Source organism: Gopherus flavomarginatus, chromosome 7 (assembly GCF_025201925.1).
Source record: "Gopherus flavomarginatus isolate rGopFla2 chromosome 7, rGopFla2.mat.asm, whole genome shotgun sequence".
NCBI classification, from domain to species: domain Eukaryota; kingdom Metazoa; phylum Chordata; order Testudines; family Testudinidae; genus Gopherus; species Gopherus flavomarginatus.
In genome coordinates this window covers 44076915-44094613 of record NC_066623.1, presented here as the reverse complement: position 1 = coordinate 44094613, position 17699 = coordinate 44076915, and the positions used below count along the sequence as shown (strand labels likewise).

Below are 17699 nucleotides of genomic sequence, written 5' to 3'. Positions count from 1 at the left end.
GAAAAAGTGAGATAAGTGAGAAGCTGCATTCCTGCATAGTACCAATTCTGTGTTAGGGCAGCTCTTCTAAGAACTGATAAGAGCCCTAGTTTCCCAGCCTCTTGTTTTACACTCCACTGGTTTGTTCATTGTTTTATGTTTTTAAACTCCCTCATTTCTACTTTAGTATGTTGTAGACTACTGTGTCTAGTTTTCTAGTTTCGGAATGGTAGCCGTGTTAGTATTGATCTGTAAAGCAGCAAGGATCCTGTGCCACCTTATGAAGACAGGAACGTTTTGGCGCTGATCCTTTCGTTGGTTAATCCCACTTCCTCAGATGCAATGTAATGGAAATATCCAGGGCAGGTATACATTTTTGCTAGCAAGCAGCTAGAGATAACGGGTTCCAGTTTTCAATCAGGGAGAGATGAGGGCCCTGTTCTATGCTTGAGGTGGTGAAACCAAGAGGTAGAAGCTGGTTATGTAATGGCAAGAATCCATTCACAGTCTTTTGTTCATCCTGAGCTGATGGTGTCAATTTACGATGAAACTGGCTCACAGTTTCTCTTTGAAGTCTGTCCCTGAAGTTTTTGCTGCAGGATGGACACCTTAAGTTCTGCTATAGTGTGGCATGAGTTGAAGTGTCCTCCTACAGGTTTTTGTATATTGCCATTCCTATGTCGACTTGTGTCCATTTAATCCTTTCCGTAGAAAGACTGTCCAGTTTGGCCGATGTACATAGCAGAGGGGTTTGCTGCATATGAATGGCGTATATTACATTGGTGGATTTGGCAAGGTTATGAACAGTGATGGTGTGCTGAATCTGGTTTAGGTCCTGTGATGGTGTCGACTGGGTGTAGATATGTGGGCAGATTGGCATCGCGTTTTGTTGCATGGTTTGGTTCCATGAGCTAGAGTTATTGGTGTGGTGTGGCAGTTTACTGGTGAAGAATATGTTTCAGTTTGGAGGTTGGGCTGTGGGGCAAAGGATTGGTCTGCCACCCAAGGCCTGTGAAGTATGGATCATTGTCCAGGATGGGTTGTAGATCCTTGATGATCTTGGGGGTTTTAGCGGGGGCGGTATGTGATGGCCAGTGGAGTCCTTTGGTTTCTCTCTGGGTTTGTCTTTTCAGTAGGGAGGCTTCTGGTACACGTCTGGCTCTGTTGATCGTTCTTTCCTTATTTCCTCGTGTGGGTATTGTAGTTTTGAGAATGCTTGGTGGAGATTTTGTAGGTGTTGGGTCTCTGTCTGAGGGGTCAGAGCAGATGCGGTTGTACCTCAGTGCTTGGCTGTAGACAATGGATCGTGTGATGTGCCCGGGATGGAAGCTGGAGGCATGAAGGTAGGCATAGCGGTCGGTGGGTTTTCGATATAGGGGTGGTGTTAATGTGACCATCACTTATTTGCACCGTGGTGTCAAGAAAAGTGGACCTCCCGTGTAGATTGATCCAGGCTGAGGTTGATGGTGGGGTGGAAGCTGTTGAAATCATGGTGGAATTTTCCAGAGTCTCCTTCCCATGGTCCAGATGATGAAGATGTCATCAATGTAGCGTAGATAGAGAATGGGTGTGAGTGGACGAGAGCTGAGGAAGCGTTGTTCCAGGTCGGCCATGAAGATATTGGCATATTGTGGGGCCATGCGGGTGCCCATAGCAGTGCCACTGATCTGGAGATATATATTGTCATCAAATTTGAAATAGTTGTGTGTAAGTATAAAGGCACAGAGCTCAGCAGCCAGTTGTGCTGTGGCATCATCAGGGATAGTGTTTCTGACAGCTTGTATTCCATCTGTGTGTGGGATGTTTGTGTAGAGAGCCTCTACATCCATGGTGGCTAGGATGGTGTTTTCTGGGAGGTCACCATGCATTGTAGTTTCCTCAGGAAATCAGTGGTGTCGCGGAGATAGCTGGGAGTGCTGGTGGCATAGGGTCTGAGTAGAGAGTCCATATATCCAGACAGTCCTTCAGTGAGAGTGCCAATGCCCGAGATGATGGGGCGTCCAGGATTGCCGGGTTTTGTGGATCTTGGGTAGTAGATAAAATAACCCTGGTCGGGGCTCTAGGGGTATGTTGATTTCTTCTGGTGTTAGTGTAGGGAGTGTCCCTGAGTAGATGCTGTAGTTTCTTAGTGTATTCCTCAGTGGGATCTGGAGGGAAATGGCCTGTAGAATTTGGTATTGGAGAGTTGTCTGGCCACTTCCCTCAGATCCCACTGAGGAATACACTAAGAAACTACAGCATCTACTCAGGACACTCCCTACACTAACACCAGAAGAAATCAACATACCCCTAGAGCCCCGACCAGGGTTATTCTATCTACTACCCAAGATCCACAAACCCGGCAATCCTGGACGCCCCATCATCTCGGGCATTGGCACTCTCTCTGAAGGACTGTCTGGATATATGGACTCTCTACTCAGACCCTATGCCACCAGCACTCCCAGCTATCTCCGCGACACCACTGATTTCCTGAGGAAACTACAATGCATTGGTGACCTCCCAGAAAACACCATCCTAGCCACCATGGATGTAGAGGCTCTCTACACAAACATCCCACACACAGATGGAATACAAGCTGTCAGAAACACTATCCCTGATGATGCCACAGCACAACTGGCTGCTGAGCTCTGTGCCTTTATACTTACACACAACTATTTCAAATTTGATGACAATATATATCTCCAGATCAGTGGCACTGCTATGGGCACCCGCATGGCCCCACAATATGCCAATATCTTCATGGCCGACCTGGAACAACGCTTCCTCAGCTCTCGTCCACTCACACCCCTTCTCTATCTACGCTACATTGATGACATCTTCATCATCTGGACCCATGGGAAGGAGACTCTGGAAAAATTCCACCATGATTTCAACAGCTTCCACCCCACCATCAACCTCAGCCTGGATCAATCTACACGGGAGGTCCACTTTCTTGACACCACGGTGCAAATAAGTGATGGTCACATTAACACCACCCTATATCGAAAAACCCACCGACCGCTATGCCTACCTTCATGCCTCCAGCTTCCATCCCGGGCACATCACACGATCCATTGTCTACAGCCAAGCACTGAGGTACAACCGCATCTGCTCTGACCCCTCAGACAGAGACCAACACCTACAAAATCTCCACCAAGCATTCTCAAAACTACAATACCCACACGAGGAAATAAGGAAACAGATCAACAGAGCCAGACGTGTACCCAGAAGCCTCCTACTGCAAGACAAACCCAAGAGAGAAACCAACAGGACTCCACTGGCCATCACATACAGCCCCCAGCTAAAACCCCTCCAACGCATCATCAAGGATCTACAACCCATCCTGGACAATGATCCCACACTTTCACAGGCCTTGGGTGGCAGACCAATCCTTGCCCACAGACAACCTGCCAACCTGAAACATATTCTCACCAGTAACTGCACACCACACCATAATAACTCTAGCTCAGGAACCAATCCATGCAACAAAACCTCGATGCCAACTCTGCCCACATATCTACACCAGCGACACCATCACAGGACCTAACCAGATCAGCCACACCATCACTGGTTCATTCACCTGCACATCCACCAATGTAATATACGCCATCATATGCCAGCAATGCCCCTCTGCTATGTACATCGGCCAAACTGGACAGTCTCTACGGAAAAGGATAAATGGACACAAGTCAGACATTAGGAATGGCAATATACAAAAACCTGTAGGAGAGCACTTCAACCTCCCTGGCCACACTATAGCAGACCTTAAGGTGGCCATCCTGCAGCAAAAAACTTCAGGACCAGACTTCAAAGAGAAACTGCTGAGCTTCAGTTCATCTGTAAATTTGACACCATCAGCTCAGGATTGAACAAAGACTGTGAATGGCTTGCCAATTACAGAACCAGTTTCTCCTCTCTTGGTTTTCACACCTCAACTGCTAGAACAGGGCCTCATCCTCACTGATTGAACTGACCTCGTTATCTCTAGCTTGCTTGCTAGCACACATATATATACCTGCCCCTGGATATTTCCATTACATGCATCTGAGGAAGTGGGTATTCACCCACGAAAGCTCATGCTCCAAAACGTCTGTTAGTCTATAAGGTGCCACAGGATCCTTTGCTGCTTTTAGTTTCTAGTTGTTAAAAGAAGGGAGTGGGTTGCTCCAGTGAATAATTTATGACGCGACAGAACTGTCTATATAGGCTTATACTAAGATTTAAGAGCGGGCTGTTCTCTCGGGAGACGAGCTGCTCTATATTGATGCGTGCACTTGTCAATAAAGAGCTTTTGATCGGACGTTGCTGTGTTGCCTGTCTCTTTCGCGGTCAGACAGCTAACTTTGCCATCTGGGGGTTAGTAGTCCCTGACACCTAGGTCCAGGGGCTCTATCCCTGGGGCCCCTGACCCTATCTCCAGGGGCCCTACCCGTGGGGACCCTAACCCTAGTTCTATGGGACCTCCCCATGGGGCCCCTAGCCTTAGCTCCATGGGCCCTACCCGTGGGGACCTTAACCCTAGCTCCAGGAGCCCCATCCTTGGGGCCCCTAAATCTAGCTCCTGAGCTCATCCCCGTGGGGCACCTAACCCTAGCTCCAGAGGCCCTTCCCTTAGGATCCCTAACCCAAGCTTCAGGGGCCCTATCCGTGGGGCCTCTAACCCTAGTTCCAGGGGCCCCACTCCTGGAACCCCTATCCCTAGCTCCATGGGCCCCATCTCTGGGGCTCCAAACCCTAGCTGCATGGGCCCTACCCCTGGGTCCCCTAACTCTAGCTTCAGGGGCGTACCAGTGGGACCCTAACCCTAGTTCCATGGGTCCCACCCCTTGGACCCCTAACCCTTGCTCCAGAGGCCCCATTGCTGGGGATCCAAACCCCTTGCTCAAGGTGCCCTGCCCATGGGGCCGCTAACCCTAGCTCCAGGGACCCCACCCCTAGACACCCGAACACTAGCTGCAGGCACCCCACCCCTGGGACCCCCAACCCTTGCTCCTGTGCCCCGTCCCTGGGGCTCCTAGCCCTAGCTCAAGGGTCCCTACATGTGGGAACCCTAACCCTAGCTCCAACGGCCCTTCCCGTGGGGCCCCTAACCTAGCTCCAAGGTCCCTTCTCGTGGGACCCTTAACCCTATCTGCAGGCCCTGTACCCCTGGTCCCCTAACCCTAGCTTCAGAGGCCCTACCCATGGGGCCCTTTACCATAGGTCAAGGGGCCCTATGCATGGGTCCCCCAACCCCTAGCTCAAGGGGCCCTATCTCTGGGGCCCCTAAACCTAGCTCCAGGGGCCCTGCCCGTTGGACCCCTTTGCCTAGCTCCAGGGTCCCTTGAAACACTTGGGAAAATGTGTTTTGACTGTTCAGGCATTGGGAGCTCAGCGAAGAATGCAAATGCTTTTCAAAGACTGCGGGGACTGTGGGATCGCTGGAGTCCTCAGTCTTCCCTCCCTCCCTCCATGAACGTCCATTTGATTCTTTGGCTTTCCGTTACGCTTGTCACGCAGCACTGTGCTGAGTCCCCGGCTGTGGACTCTGTCTATCATAGCCTGGAGATTTTTTCAAATGCTTTGTCATTTCGTCTTCTGTAACGGAGCTCTGATAGAACAGATTTGTCTCTCCATACAGCGATCAGATCCAGTACCTCCCAGACGGTCCACGCTGAGCTCGTTTTGGGTTTGGGACTGCATCGCCACCTGTGCTGATCAGAGCTCCATGCTGGGCAAACAGGAAATGAAATTCAAAATTCGCGGGGCTTTTCCTGTTTACCTGGCCAGTGCATCCTAGTTCAGATTGCTTTCCAGAGCGGTCACAAGGGTGCACTGTGGGATACTGCCCGGAGGCCAATACTATTGAATTGCGGCCATACACTAACCCTAATCCAACATGGCAATACCGATTTCCGCGCTACTCCCCTCGTCGGGGAGGAGTACAGATACCGGTATTAAGAACCCTTTTATATCGATATAAAGGGCTTCATTGTGTGGACGGGTGCAGAGTTAATTCGTTTTAATGCTGTTAAATTCGGTTTAAATGCATAGTGTAGACGAGGCCTAAGAAAGCGGCTGTTTGACCTACAAACAACGACAAAGTAAAACCTGCAAGAGCAGCCTTTCAGTTCAGAGGCCTGATAATAAGATGTTACTAACAACTGATGAAAGAGTTACAAACGACCTCAAAACCATACTCAGAACAAACCAAATAGGAACACAGACAACACCATTTTTCTTCACTGCTCTTCAACCACGATATTCTCCCAATAGGGAGGTCCACCGCTCCTGGGGGTTCAGTGCCACAGTAACAAGGTGATGTGTGCAAGGGATGGAGGAAGCTGCTATTCCATCTCCCTAGTCCAAAAATCAGTTTAATAGCTAGTCTGAGATAGAGGAAGTATCAGTTTATTAAAGTCATAAGAACTAATTTAACATTGTGATTCCAGCCAATGTTAAAATGATATAACATTCAGGTTAATAGAAACATTTCTAGTCCTCTGCATAGAACGCTCAAATGATGCAAAAATAGCAAGTTTGCTTTAAAAGTCATAAAAGGGGTGTCATCCAGAATCTGATACTTGGTGAAACGTAAGTCTAGAACACACAACCAGTTTGGGGATTGTGCTCTGCTTCTTCATAATCTGCCCTGAGGTTGCCACTCACAGTCACAAGCTGCTCCAGATGGCTGGGCCCTCTCATGGATCAGTAACTGGTTAGCAGCTTGGAAAGAAAGAGTAGGACTAAATAGTCGTTTTTGCAGTGGAAAGAGGTAAATAAGAGGCTTCCAAAGTATGAGACAAGGCTACAGACATTAGGGCTGGTCAGTTTAGACAAGACCGTAGAGCACCAGTTCTCAACCAGGTGTCTGCCAAAAGAAACCAGGCTTGACCCACATCCCCAAGCCACCAAGCCTACCTGCCTGCATTGAAGGGGGAGAGAAAGGGCACAACAAAAAACTGCAGCATCAATGCAGAAGAGGAGAACTCTTCCCCTATCATTATCAGTAAGGGTTGCCTCACAGCCACTGATTCCCTGAACAGAAATAGCAAAAGTCTAACCACAATTCTACTTCCTTTCCACTACAAGAAATAATGGGTGGGAGCTGCTCTCTTGAGACTGTCCTGCTGCTGTCCAGGCACATGGCAGACAGAGCTGGGCCGCAAGCCGAGGGTTTTGATCGCTTGAAGGCCAGAGGGAAAAGAGACAAGTGCTCGTGTATCAGAGAATGGCTTTGATCCATTGACCTCTGGGTTATGGGCCCAGCACGCGTCCGCTGCACCACTCTGCTGGCTCTTTACTCCCACTGCTACCCAGCCACCTCTATCTGGATTAGTGCCTTACGAGCTCTCACGCTGGCAGCATATGCGCCGGCTGCTAGGCAGCTGCCCTGGTCACAGGCTTTTACAGATTCTACAGGGTAAAAAGGATCTATTTGGGGTTTGGACCCATTGGGAGCTGGGTAGCTGAGTGATGGAGACGGGAGTACTGCTTAAACTGTTTTCAATTAAGCCTTCAGCTCGTGGGGGATGAGGTTCAGCCTTTGATCCGTGTCTGCAGCAGGCAAGCGCCTCTGGCTCAATCGGTGCCCACCCTGCCCCCACTGTATTAGCAGACTAAAACCTGGAGCAAAGGCACACGCCTTGCAAGGGAAACAGGAGCCGGGATCTCGAACAAATGTCAACATTTTAGTAAGATGGACGTTCAAAGAAGAAAAAGGTGTACGGTACAGCATTTAGGTGTAGAAGTTTCTGGTGATCATGGAACAATGTACAGATTACCCAGGGGGTGCGAAGTTCGGTTTAAGATCGGGTGGCGTAAGGAATACAGAATCTGCAATAGCCCTGACTGGGGGTAAAGGTTACGTACAGACACTGAGTTTGGAGGGTATGTTATCCATGTGAGGGCTACGTTCAGGTGTGGAGTTTAAGAAGCAGGGTACGACAATGAGATGGATTCACCCGCGTTTGGTGAGTTTTAACATTCAGTGATTTTTTAATCTTTGCCACAATCTAGTTTAAGCAGGGTCGGTATGAACTCTACCCTGCCATCTGTTGGTGATCTGTTGTAAAGGCCTTTTGGGGCTGATGTCATTTGCATGGTTACACCCACCCCAGATTGCATGAGGGGAGTGCTTGTCCAAATGGTCATTTCAGCTGCTGTGGGATCCCCCATCTCTTTGTTATTGGGGCAGGATTAATCAAGTGTATTTTCCTGTTTAGTTTGGATCAAGGAGAGAGTAACTGTACCCGGCATTTGAGGCCTGAGAGCTTGCCCCTCGCTTGGAAAGGACTCATCATTAAGGGGTATGGGTTCCAAACCACCCCCTCTTCCCCAAGTGTGTGGGAAATAGAAATAGATGTTTGTTCTTGGTCTGATTGATTTTGTGTCGGGGAGTCTAAAGACAGAGGTATTTTTGAATATCTTTAGAATTGTTGTTAGTACTGAAGTTCCTCATCTTAAGTTATGCTATTAGATTTCTTCTACAGTATATTTTGGTGCTGAAAGGTAAAAGGTTGCTTTGCGTGTGCTGTTATGGAGTGAAGTAACAAAGGTTGGTTGCAGAGAGGGTGCATGTGCCACCCGTGCTATGGTCCCAGAGTCCAGAATTGCATAAACTCACCCCCTTACCTGTGACTAACAAGCTTGCCCTGCTAACTCTTCCAGCAAAACAGGCCAAAGAAAGTGTATGCAAGCCCTGTACCTCAGCCTCAGTACTATTTTCGGTTCCTTCCCACAGATCTTTCACTCCGCACCAGTCCAGTTCCTTGCTGTTGCTTGTCCAACCACTGCATGCATGTGCTAGACCGGACCCTGAGCTGATTCCTGACTGTTGTGCTCCATACAGCCTGGCCTGTCTGTGTCTCTGTGGTGCAATGGGTCAGCACGTTTGGCTCTTAACTGAAAGGATGGTGGTTCAAGCCCACCCAGGGACAGTGATAAGCCTATGCTACTTCCTTGCTTTCCTGCAGGCAGGGCCGGCTTTAGGCCAATTCAACCAATTCCCCTGAATCGGGCCCCGCACCCAAGCCCTGCTGGTGCACTGTTCTAGGGTGGCCCAGCTTCCCCAGGGGGCAATTTAAAGGCCTGGGGCTCCCAGCAGGGACTGGAGCCTCAGGCTGTTTAAATTGCCACCAGAGCCCCACTGCTGGAGACTTGGGGGCTATTTAAAAAGTCTGGGGCTCCCCTTGCTTCTACCGCCCCGGCCCTTTAAATAGCCCCTGAGCCCTGCGCTGCTGCTGCTACCTTGGTGGAGGAGGGGGCACTTACCGTACAGGGTAGGCTGTACCCCCTGTACCCGCACCCCTGCCCACAGCCAGCCCCTGCTGCACCCCCTGCCCTGCCTGCACCAGCCCCGCACTCCGTGCCCTGTCTCCAGTCAAGCCTTGCCGCACTCCCCTGCCTTAAGCCAGCCAGTCCCACACTCCTCTGTCTCCAGGCCTGCCAACCCCTGTGCACTCCTCTGAGGCCCTGCCTGAAGCCAACCAGCCCACTCCACCCCACATCCCCCTGCCTGCTGCCAGCCCCTGTCAGCAGCCTGTCCCACACACCCTGCCCTGCCTGCAGCCAGCCCATTTGCAGCCAGTCCTGCACCCCCTGTCCTGTCTGCAGCCAGCCCCGCATGCCTTGCCCTGCTTGCAGCCAGACCCTACCCTCCAGTCAGCCCCTGCCCTGCCTCCAGTCAGCCCCATGTCCACTGGTGCCCTGCAGTTCCCAGGGCAGTAACCCTGCACACATGCTGCAATGAGAGGGGCAGTGAACATCTGTGACCCACACATGTGCACAGGGTGATCAGTCAGCAAGTGTGAAAATTGGAACAGGGTGGGGGTAATAGGATCCTATATAAGCAAAAGACCCCCCAAATCGGGACTGTCTCTATAAAATCGGGACATCTGCTCACCCTAGCACACCCCCAGGGAGTGGCGGGGACCCACACATGTGAAACGGAGCTCATTTCTAGTTCAGGCCCATCTTTTTAAAAAAGAATTTTAGGTAGGGTAAACATACATCCGTATTTTCCTGGACATGTCCAGCTTTTTGGTTCTTAAATAGACCATCTAGGAAAAATTTTTAAAAATATGGATGTATGGTAACCCTATTGGTACAAAAAATACATACTGTGGCACATCCCTTAAATCAGAACTTTTTACAGGGAACCGGCTGCTAAGAAATGAAAGGCTTTTATTTACATGGTTTTTTTTTTCGTCTTCCCTGCCGGGGCCCCGCCGAATATGTTCGAATTGGGCCCCGCACTTCCTAAAGCTGGCCCTGCCTGCGGAGAGCCTCAAAGGTCCCATTTTGCTGCCTCTTGGCCTCAGTGCGTTCAGCTAGTGGCCCAAAGACCGCGCTGGATGTCATTCAGAAACCCATCTCCCAGCAGCTGTTCCAGAGGCTCAGGTTTAATCCTCAAGGCCGAGCACAAAAACTTTCAGCCAGGAACATTTCGCTCTCTCCCCGCCTCCGCCCAAGTGGCAAAGGAGAAGCAGACGAGACACGCCGGCTCAAAGACGCCTCCCTCCCACTTCCCTGTAGGCTGTGCAAAGCTCTTGGCCTGCCTCACGCCTTGTCAGGAAAGCGCGGCCATGCTGCTCACGCCTGAGTCACGTCCGCAGCCAGGCCTGCCCTGGCTGACGGTGTGCAGAGCCACGCCAGTCAATGGCAGTTTTGAGTCAGGAGCCTAGGCTCTTTCCCCTGACAGCCACACACACAGCACTGCCTGGTGTCCCGAAAGCCTCCTTCCTGTTCCCCCGCAGCACACGCTGCCTGCCAGTGTGGGTGGGAAAAGGGGACCAGGAAGTATTGCAGCCTCATTCCAGGACAGGAAGCCCTCGCCATACCCAGGCCTGCCTCTTGCCTTCAGTCCAGGTAGCCTCATGGCCTAGGCTCTTGGTGCTCTGCTGGTCACTGCCTTGCTGGAAGGCCCTGAGGGAAAAGAAGCAAGCACACATGTAGCAGAGGATGGCTTTGATCCATTAATCTCTGGGTTATGGGCCCAGCACACTTTTGCTGCACCATTCTGCTGATTTTTCATGACCGCTGCCACTCAGTCACCACTATCTGGATTAGCACCTTATGCGCTCTCACGCTGGCAGGCAGATGCGCAGTCTGCTAGGCAGCTGTCCTGGTCACAGGATATTACAGCTTCTACAGGGTAAAAGGGATCTATTTGGGGTTTGGACCCCATTGGGAGCTGGATAGCTGAGTGCCAGAGACGGGAGCACTTCTTAAACTGTTTTCAGTTAAGCCTTCAGCTTCACCCTCACCTGAAAAGTACTCACCATTAAGGGGTATGGGTTCCAAATGCCAAAAGCATGTGGGAGGTAAGAATGGATGTTTAGCTGTCTGTGGTTGTATTAGTTGATTTCCTTTTTGCTGTTCCTGGTGTGTAAAGGCAGAGACATTTTTGAATCTCTTAAAATTGCTGTTAGTGCTACAGTCCCTCACCTTAAGCTTATGCTATTAGATTTTTTCTGTGATATATTCTGTTTCTGAAAGGTAAAAGGTCGCTCTGTGTGTGGCATTATGGAGTGAGGTAGCAAATGTTGGTTGCAGAAATGGGGCATGTGCCACAACAGTCCTGCTCCCCAGCTGCATTCCCTGAGTCCAACCAGCAAAATTTCCATGCAGTCAGAGTGGAAAAGAGCATTTTACCTAACTGTGAAGTTGCTTACAACTTTCAGTGTGGAAGTGAGATCAGCACCCCCCACTTTAAGTATATCTAAAATTTATACTTAACTATTAGTGATCTTAGGTCTGTAGCATAAAACTAAATTTGTACTACAATTATAAAAAGCTTTATTTTTAAACTAGAAAAGAAAAAAAGCCATAAAATCTGCAGTTGGAAACTTCAAAAAAAACCACAGTACTAAATTTAAATATTCATTTTCAAACTTTTTTATTTCACTATGCTTTGGAACCCATGTCCCTTGCCTAATGAGATATATGTAGGTTCGGGTGACTCCCAAAAGCATGAACTGCTAAGGACCGTTCTACTGTCCTTGATTCATATCACCAGGATAACTACACTTATTACTCCTGCCCTAATAAGAAAGAGATTGGGGGTCTCACAGCAGCCGAAATGACCATTTGGACAAGCACCCCCATCATGCAATGCGAGGTGGGTGTGACCATGCACATCAGCAACAAAAGACTTTTACAACACATCACCAACAGATGTCAGGGTAGAGTTCATTCTGACCCTGCTTACATCCTCCCCACAACCAAGAATTGGTGCTCCTGGTAAATCACACTCCCTATTATATCAAATCATTGGTATTGAATGCTGAAGTCACAACTAGCAAAAGTAGCCACCCATCTCTGCCATGCAGCATCCAGCTTAGCCCTTGTTAACACATAAGTCAGTGGATTGTTCTCTGTCCATACCTGAAACTGAGCACCACACAAGTAGTCTCCAAAGTTCTCAGTGATGGCCCATTTCAAGCCCAAGAACTGCAGCTGGTGGATGGGATAGCAAGTTTCGCTATCAGACAGTCTTCAGCTGGCAAAGGTTACAGATTTACATTTGCCTTCCACTTCCTGGTACGAGACTGCTCCCAAACCCTCCAAACTGGCATCAGCATGCAGGATAAATGGCTTGTTTGAGTCAGCAGAGACTAGGACTGGCACATGAATCAGGCAAATAATGATTTCCCGTAAAGCTCTGTCACATCTCTCATCCCGCCATGTCTCAAATGGAGAGGAGAGGAGCCCCTCCCCTGTCCCAGCCCAAGAACACCAGATCTGTGCAGGTAAGATGTCTGTAGCCCAAACCAGCTGGAGCTGCTGGGGAGAGGAGTTCTCCCCTCAGCCCAGGCCCACTGGAGTTGCTATTGCAGTGGGGGAGAGATGTCTTTCATCTAGTTCTTAGATGCCCTGATAAGAGGGGGGTTGAGTTTTTTCTTCCCATCTACAGCTCAAACTTCTTTTTCCCCCACCACTTTCTGCTCTATCCTGATCTCCATCTTTCACCTCAATTCTCTTTTTCCTGGTCTTGTTCCAAAGCCCTGACAGCCCAATTCTCTGCCCTAACCCCGTGCCCTCTACTGCACCCTGAACCTCTCATTCTAACCCCACCCTAGAGCCTGCACTCCCAGGGCCAGTGCCCTCATCCACCTGCACTCCAACTCTCTGTCCCATGTACCCTGATTTAGGGTGTACTAATAATATTAATTTGGATAATATGATGAAAATTTAATTTATTAGCTTACATTTTATTTAATTTAATTGAGTTACAAAGTTACAGTTGCTTTACTGCTACTCAATAGATACATAAGGCATTATATGCAACAAAGTTTTGGTTAATGTCTCTTACCACACTTTCTTGATAACCTGGTGGTAAGAGACACAGAATCAGCCTTGCAGTTCAGGTTTCTCAATTCTTGAGTGAAAGATGCAGCGCTTAGAAAATGTTACTGTTACTTAGGGTTTACTTGACTAAGTTAAACTTAAAATCAAAACCTAATAAACAAAGAATAAAAACTTACGGAAATGGAGCTTAGCCTAGTTCCCTTGAAACTTAAAGTTTCAGAACAAGTACAGCCTACTACTAGTACATAGAGAGAGAGTGGAGGAAGTAAGTCAGAATGATAGAGTGAAGTGCTCTAGTGAGGTGGGCTACCTCTTTTATAGGGCACAAGCACCGGAAATCCTTCCTCCTATGTCCAAATTTCATTCCTCACCCACAAAACGTTAGGGTACGCTTACTTCACAGGCTAGTATGTTTGTGCATGTTGATGACATGTACATATGCACATAAGTTCCCTTGTGTTGTACCTGTTAAGTCTGTGGGTAGAATACTGAAAAAAAAAACCCGATACCATTCTCCATTGTCGATTGGTCTAAGTAAAGGTCTTAGACAGGCGTGAGTACTTATCTATTTAAGTAACAAGATACAGGTCAACTTTGCTTTCTTAGTAAAAGGTCACAATATAGATATGCTAACCTTGCCTTAGCTTAACATACAGGATATGGCCTGTAGGGTCTCGTAAGTCATGTGCCCCAGCCTCCTAATCATTTCTATTGCCCGCCACTGGACCCTCTCCAAATTGTCCACATCCCTTCGCATATGGGAACCAACCCCAAAAGTACCCACATTTCACCCCAATGGCCCCCAAATGCCAGATTTTAATATGTACATAGGGTGCTCCCATGGTCATGTCACTCCCGAGCTCTCCAGTGGAGCCTGCTGGTGGAGAACAAGGTCAAAATCAGCCAGGACGTCGCTCAGTAAATTCCCTGTGCTCCCAGCAGGTGGTGTCGGAAAGCTCCAAGATGGCTCACTTCCCTTTCTCTCATCAGCTTCAGGCCCCAGGGTTACAAATGCCCAAACTAGTTGGGATTCTCCCCTGGGATCAGGGTGTGGGGCTGCTCTGAGGGGATGGACTTGCACACTTGGGATATTAGTGCAAAGATACAATTTCAATTTCTCTTAGAGAAATTTGAGGGCAATTTATATTTGGTAAAAATCTTATTTCGTGAAAGGAAAGCTGCAGTGATATCCTGGTTACTGGGGTGCAAAACACTTTCCTCCTGCAAGAAACAAGAAGTTAGAATTAGACATTTACATCATTTGTTCCAATGTTGGCACAGGTTTAATTTTGCTTCTGTGCAGGTTTGTTTCAGCCGGTGACTGTTTTGGTTTATTGGGTTGTTTTGGTTTTTTAAGTTGGAATGGAGATTTTAATTGACATTTGCTGGATTCGAATGGCTGACCTGCAACACCAGTTTTGACATACTTCTGCATATTTTATACAGATTTGGCCAGTATTCAAGGATACTATTCCTTTATAGGAGGTTTTAGAGTTCAGGCTTATTTATTTGATGTTATTTTATCATCCTGCTGTAGCACACCTTTTTGATAAAACCTTGAAATTATTAATTTATGGCATTTGTTAGTTTTTATTTTTAAAAACAAAGTTTTTCTTAATGTTTGGGTTTTAAATTAAGCATTGTTTTGGGTTTCAAATTTTCATTTAGGTTTTGGTTGTTGATGGGATCTTTAAGAACTTTGGATTTAATACTAAAATTTGGACAGATTTAGCTTATTGAAAGTAAACTGTTCACTGTTTTATTTTAATAAAGGTTGTATTGCTGTAAACCCTGGCCAGTGGGAGAGGAGATGAGCCTGGCCTTTAATTGAGAAGGAGCAGAGGCATGGGAGAGGCCAGGTGATGGGAGGGCACAGCCCCCCAATTTTTTTTGTCTACCCACCTCAGTCTCCCACCAAACGAGAAGAGTCTGATGCCACTCCTGCTGGTCACTGGGTATCACTGCTGCTCCATGGGAAACATGCTCTGTGCATTACCCAGCTTGGTGAGAAACACACTCTGTGCCTTACCGTGACTGGTCTGTGGGTGTCACTGCTCCTAGAAGGCAGACACACGCTGTGCATTACACCACCTGACCGCTGGGTGTCATTGCTGTATCAATGGAAACACTTTCTGTGCATTACCCTGAATGACCACGAGGTGTCACTGCTGCTCCAAGGGAAACATACTCTGTGTGTTACCCTGATTGGCCACTTGGTGTCACTGCTGCGCCAAGCAAAACACATTCTGTGCATTACACTGACTGCCCACTGGGTGTCACTGCTGCGCCAAGGGAGACATAAGAGCGGCCAGACTGATTCAGACGCAAAGTCCATCTAGCCCAGTATCCTCCTGTCTTCTGACAGTGGCCAGTGCCAGGTGCCCCAGAGGGAATGAACAGAGCAGGGAATCATCAAGCGATCCATCCCCTGCCGCCCATTCCCAGCTTCTGGCAAACAGGCTACAGGCACCATCCCTGCCCACCCTTGCTAATAGCCCTTGATGGATCTATCCACCATAAACTTATCTAGTTCTTTTTTGAACCCTGTTATAGTCTTGCCCTTCACAACATCCTCTTGCAAGGAGTTCCACAGGTTAATTATGCAACTGTCTTGAGTTTACCCCCCCCTCCCCTGGCAAGGTTGTATATGGAAAAGAGGATGAGGATGAGGAGAGCCATGATGTGTCTGTCAGTGGCTGGTGCCTCAGTTTCCTCTAGGCAGCAGTGCTGCAGGCTCCTTTGGTCTGTGCCCATGCAACTGTGTCTGGGGAAGGAGGAGTAGAGGCTCATTCTTCCCAGCCCCACGCCCCACCCCCAGCAGCTGGGGAATCCAGGCCAAATTTAATCCTGGTAGCTGGGCTGGGATTAGCCTGGGCTGGGGTAGGGCTGGGGAGGAATTGGGAGGGATACAGACGCACCTGCTGTGAGGGAAGATCCTCCCATTCCCTGCCAACCCCATTCACTCCTTGCAGCACGGCACCCCCTAGCATTTCTTTCTCTGTCATGGGAGCTGTCTGCTGCTTCTTCTCCCTTAGCATCATCTCTCCCCATCCTGGAGCACTGCCATTGCCCATCCTGTGCAAACAGGCAGGCCCCGGTGTGCCCCATGGCACTGCCCTGCAATTGTGGAGGCAGCTGTTGGATGGAGCCATATCAAAATATGGGGGTGGGCAAGGCTGGGGACCAGGACTCCTGGGTTCTCCCCTCAAATGTGGGAGGGGAGTGGAGATTAGGGGGTAGAGTGGGGGAGGGACAGGGCTGGGATCCAGGGCTACTGCTTTTTCTGCTTTTCTCCACCTCCTGCAGCTGCCTCGATCCTTTCAATGTGTTTCTTGTTCCATATTCATTTGCTGACTTGTGTAAATCACCCCAGAGGTGGCTGCATCTCAGTGTTGGGTGAGGCACCCTTGGCTGCATCACCTCCTAACCGTGTCTCTCTCCCCCTTCGGGTGACCCTGCAGCACTCAGCAAACATCCACAAGATCATGGGGCACTTTGAGCACTGCGCAGGCAGGGGCCAGGCGCCCAGCCCTCCCTCCAGAGAATGGGACACAGCATCGACTACTTTTTACAGGGATTAAAAAGGGGCAAAAGAGGGCAAATCAGAGGAGTAGGTGGCCAGGGTCTGAGCAGGGGGTGGAAATTGACTGGTCGCGGGTAAAGCAGCTGGAGGCAGAGTTAGGAGAGGGACTGAAGGCAAAGTCAGGGAGGTGGGAAGGAGCCGGAGTTAAGCCCGGAGGGGGGCGCTGCCAGAGGGTTAAACCCCGGCACAGGCAGGGGCCGAGGGGGAACAGTTATCCCGGTGGGCTGAGACTCCAGTGTTTGCAAACTTGGGTGGGGGGAGCAAAGGGCTTTTTTATTTCCCCTCTCACTGGCAGCACCTCTCAGCATGGACTTCCCAGGGCTGGGCTATTAAAGGCACAGGCATCCCACTGCCTAGACACTGCAGCTCCTCTCTGATGTAACCTACTGAGGTGCTGCAGTAGGAGACTCAATTCAGTGAAACTGGGCATTCCCTATACCCCCCCCAGCCAGGGGGCTGTGCACCCCCTTCCCCGATTTTCCCCAACACCCCCTCCCTCAGTGGTCAGGTAGTTACATGCAGCGCTGCCAATGTTGTCATTGGTTGCAAATTTGAATGGAAATTGAAACGTTAACACACACTTTAAAAGCAGATACAACGTATGAAAACTACTTGTACCTGAGAAAGTCAAATAGGTTTGGAAAATCTGGACAAAGCTGGGTTTCCTCACCCAGCTGTTGTGTTTGCTGACAATGTTGGTGCATTGGCTTCGGCAGTTTTGGCCAACCTTAGAATTTCAAATGATGATTTGTAAGCGAGGTGTGAATGAGCTCTCCCCTGGCAGCTACTGATGACCAGGGTTGGGGGGGAAGCTTTGGGACCAGACTGTATTTACATGAACTCACCTACTCTGCTGAGGTATGCAGCG

General features: G+C 49.2%; 1 protein-coding gene, 1 long non-coding RNA gene and 1 other non-coding gene across 3 annotated transcripts in view; 2 read left to right on the top strand and 1 right to left on the bottom strand.

The window, feature by feature from the left end:
• Positions 1-17699, top strand: part of LOC127055901 (zinc finger protein 558-like) — a 508571-nt gene that overhangs the window by 77406 nt on the left and 413466 nt on the right. The window lies entirely within an intron of this gene.
• The window catches only part of LOC127055929 (uncharacterized), a 308434-nt gene that overhangs the window by 57840 nt on the left and 232895 nt on the right, over positions 1-17699 (bottom strand). The gene's annotated exons all lie outside the window — the stretch shown is intronic.
• Positions 8803-8876, top strand: TRNAK-CUU (transfer RNA lysine (anticodon CUU)). Its single transcript has one exon. It is a non-coding gene; the product is annotated as a tRNA-Lys (tRNA).